Below are 4,458 nucleotides of genomic sequence, written 5' to 3'. Positions count from 1 at the left end.
CATTGCTATAATATATATAAATTCTGAAATAAATAAATAAATTGAAGATTAACTAAGTTTTAAAGTAGTTACTATTACGGAAAACTGTTAAATTTAATCAATTTTTGTCAACTCGTGAGTTTTTTTATGAAAATAGGCTAAGTTTTCACTAAGATGAACAAATGTTTTAAAATAATTGTTTTATAAACTCTGATAATTTATTGGCCGATGGCCAATGTAGTCTTCCAAATTTGGGCCTAACGTCTAGGCCGGGTTGGAGAGGTTACAAATATTTAGTGAATGGTTGAAAGTTTTTTTTACACAAAATAAATAGTTACAAGTTTTCAATTTACATCAAAGTTGACATGCATGCTCTTTATAAATGACATATGAAATTTAACAGTTAGATTATTAAAATATTAAGGGTTGGAGAGGTTACAAATATTTAGTGAACAGTTGAAAATTTTTTTTGCACAAAATAAATAGTTACAAGTTTTCAATTTACATCAAATTTGACATACATACTGTAATAGCCCAATTTTGCCCGGGCCTAGATTACAAACAATAAAAAATAAATAAATAGAACCAAAAATAAATAAAAAGTCCAAAATATAACAGTCTATTTACACAAAAATATCAGGCCCAAATAGCCTAAATCAATTAACGGCCCAACGGCCCAAAAACTTAATTTTTTTAACATTGCCAGAAACCCTAGGGTTTCTGGAGTCGCATCCCCCTTCGCATACGTACCGCCCGAGGCTCCTCATCCTGAGGCCTAACGTGTCCACCGCCGTTGTACCAAAATGGCAAAGGGAGCCCCTTCTCTCCCCTCTGTTGACCGCGTCGATACCTGCAAAAAAAGAATGGAAAAAGACAGAAGCAACAACACAAGAACAGTAAGAATAGTAACAGAAACAACAACCAAATACAAAAAATATAAAAAAAAATGTATCATATTCAGCTATAAAAAGCCATGGTCACCATGTAATCTTTTACGGAGAAAACACAAAAGCAAAAACTACAAGAGTTTTTTTTAAAAAGAAGGTATCTTTCCTTTTTTACATTTTAGAGCACACATATATATACATAAATAAATATAATACGAATTTTTTTTTACTTGAGCCACTGTAGTTGGTGATCCTCGCTGGTATAAAAGGTGATCGAATCGCTAGGGATTCGCCTGAAACCATGTCAAAGAGGAGGAGAAACCGAAAGGTCCCTTGGGGTTTTGGCCGGACGGTGACCCTTTTGCATGTTTGGACCCCAAAATCGCGTTCTCTTAAAGAAACGACTCAAAAAGAACCTCTTTTGGGTTTTCCGGCCACTGAAGACGGCAGTCGCCGTTGCCGATGACCAATGGCTGTGGCAAACGAACAACGGCCCCGTGCCTAGAGAGGAAAAGAGTTTTGAGAGGAAAAATAAGGAAACGACGTTTTTTTTTTTAAAAAATAGTTGGCCAATGATTTTTTTTTCTGACTTTTCACTTATATAGCCCTATAAAACGGCGTTGTTTTAGGCTTGATTATCAGACACCAAAATGGCGTCGTTTTGAAGTGGAACCCACGACCTGGCCTGAACCGCGTAGGATCCACACATTTTTAACCTGAGGGGTCATTTATTCTTTCAGTCCTTCCGCTTTTAAATGGCATTTCAATCCGGTCCTATTTCTTTTTTTGTAATTTATACATGGTATTTCTGAATCTTTCATTTCAGTCCCTCTTGGAACTGCGCATTTTGGAGGTGTGGGGATAATTTCTCAATTGGTCCCTCCTCTTTTTCGCGCATTTTATTTTGGCCCTTTATTCTGTTTTATTACTTAATTTATTTATTTTATTATAATTTATACTTGCAATTTTATTTAAATTCCAATTCAATCCATCGTTTATTTAACTTCAACCTTTTACAAACCTTTTATTTATTTATTTATTTATTCATTACCTTTTGTATATTTAAAAATTAGATTGTTTACATTTTTATTTGCTGATTTATTATTATTATTATTATTATTATTATTATTATTATTATTATTATTATTATTGTTATTATTTACCTTTCTTCGGTCATATTAGTATTAGAATAATAATTATAATATGATCATTGCTATCGTCATTACAAGTTGGTGTTTTATCACTATCGTATTTCCACACTTCCCTTTATTTTATTTTGCTATAACCATGCCACGAATTGTGTTTAAATACTTATCAGCTTTTATGCCATGCTCAAGTAAGTTAGATGCACATTGCTTTAAATTTTATGTTCGTCTTTACACGGTGCATAAAAAAAAGGAAAATTTTTAAATCAAGGCAATGTTCATTATTTTGGAATTAGAAGAGTCGTGTTCCTAACTTACAGAATATGACTTCTTTCTAAAAACCGAAATAGTCGAATATCTATTTCAAAAATATAAAAAGATATTTAAGTAACGAACAAATGGCGTTTATTCTTGTCTTTGAGGATTTAAGGCATTGTGTCCTGACTTATGGGGCATGATCTTTTCTTCTCAATTAACCTGAAATAAGCACTTTTCGCAAAAATTAGCTTAATCAAGTAATGTCTTAATACAAAATGGGATCATATTTTAAATTCTCTTGAAAATTTCAATTCTCGATACTAAGACATCAAGTAATCAATTAGGTACCAATTTTTGGCGTAAAAAGGGTGTTAATCCTTCCTCGTGCGCAACCGACTCCTGAACCCATTTTTTGGATTTTGTAGACCGAAAAAAAACATTATTTTAGTAAAACAAAACCTTTGACTAAAACGATCAAATTACGAGGTGATTCGATCACATCTCATGAAAGTAATTGGTAGCGACTCTTATTTTTAATTTTTAATAAAAAAAGTTAATTTCAAAAAAATTTAACACATACTCTATATAAATAACATATAAAATTTAACAGTTAAATTATTAAAATATTAATCATACAAAACGCGCTCACAAATTGCTCTTGATCGAGTCAAGAAATTTTTCCATTGAGGGTGGATCGACATGTGTGGCCATGCAAGCAAGAGCCAATACTACTTTCTTTCCCCGATAGATGTTATAGCCATGCACGGATACCCATAATTTGATTAGTTTATATTTCTTACGAATAAAAAATAGTAATAAAATATTATAGCAGATGTAAGGGTGAAGGGAGGAAATTTTTTTAACAACAAAAATAAATTATAAATTTTTGAGTTAAAAGGTAATTATTTAATTTATATTTTATAATTTTTCAAGTAATTTTTGAAAGTTATTGCATACTTAAATAGATGTCATTAATTTCAATACAATATTAAAGATAGAGGGTGGGAGTAACCCGGTTCGAATCCTTGTCAAATATGTATTTAACAAAAACTTTAATCACTATTCTACTCTATTGGAACCCACCCATTTGTTTGAAAAGTCAAAATGGGTGGGCATCGAAAGTAGAAAGTAATATTAGTTGGCAAGTTGGGTTAAAAGTTGGCATGGGATAATTGCAATTTTGGTCCCTAATTGTATAGGGACATTGCAAGTTGATCCTTGAACCTCAACTATAAATAGGCCTAACCATTTCTTACTTTCTTCATCCCATAATTGACATTCTCTACTTAAGGCATTATTCTCTCTCTCTATTTGTAAATTTTGTAACGCCCCAATTTTTGGGAATTCTGTAAATGTTAGCATAGATTTAATTATGTTTGTGGGCCTCTAGAAGGCCCAAGCTTAAGATAGAACCCGGTAATTTTAGTTAATTTTTGTTCCATAAGAAAAAGGGAGTGAAATTATGAAATAGGACTTATGTGAAAATGTTTGAAAATACTATAGGCTAAATTGAAGTGGCCAAATAAATAGGAGTGCAAAATAGGAGGATTTGCATGACAAACCTCCCATTTTACATGAAGTGGCTAGCCATCATGTTGTTGTAGACAATATGAGTACTTGATATCCATAATTTATGGTACAAATTAATACAAATTGATAATGGGTTAGGTAAATGTTCCATGATAATGGATTAGGTAAATATTCCATGATAATGGTTTAGGTAAATGTTTCATGATAAGAAATTCATGTCTTTTGTATTAAAGAATTAAATGGATGAAATATGAAGTTTTATTAAAAGAAAAAGGGGTGAAAAGAACAAAGTTTTGTCCATCTTTGTTCATCATAGCTGAAAGTTAGAGAAGAGAAAGGAGAGGAGAAAGCTCTTGAGTATTCGGTCATTAGGAGGAGGAAAATTGAAGGTAAGTTCTTGGTACCTTGCTTCTATTTTGAGGTTCATGAGTTCTTCTTGATTCTACCTTAACTCTTGAAGTATATTTTGATTTTTAGTTGTGTTGTGAGCATTTAGTCATGAATTAAAATGAAGGAAATGGTTGTTGTTTCATGTTCTTTTGATGAAAAATGGAAGATAGGTGAAGTTGAGCCAAACAAATGAACATGCATGTGCCTTAGATGCTAAAGGAAAAATCGGCTAACATGTTGTGCTATAAAATGATGAAATGGAGATTATA

The 4,458-nt window shown here is 31.8% G+C and overlaps 1 long non-coding RNA gene across 1 annotated transcript; it reads right to left on the bottom strand.

Moving 5' to 3' along the window:
• Positions 1-712: 712 nt before the first annotated feature.
• LOC128286458 (uncharacterized) lies at positions 713-1,431 on the bottom strand. The gene is made up of 2 exons (XR_008277034.1): positions 1,097-1,431; positions 713-829 (listed from the first exon to the last, which is right to left on the bottom strand). It is a non-coding gene; the product is annotated as an uncharacterized LOC128286458 (long non-coding RNA).
• Positions 1,432-4,458: the final 3,027 nt, after the last annotated feature.

This window comes from Gossypium arboreum, chromosome 13 (genome assembly GCF_025698485.1).
Source record: "Gossypium arboreum isolate Shixiya-1 chromosome 13, ASM2569848v2, whole genome shotgun sequence".
Lineage (NCBI taxonomy): Eukaryota > Viridiplantae > Streptophyta > Magnoliopsida > Malvales > Malvaceae > Gossypium > Gossypium arboreum.
The sequence above is the reverse complement of the archived record's forward strand: the minus strand, read 5'-3'. Positions and strand labels throughout refer to the sequence as shown.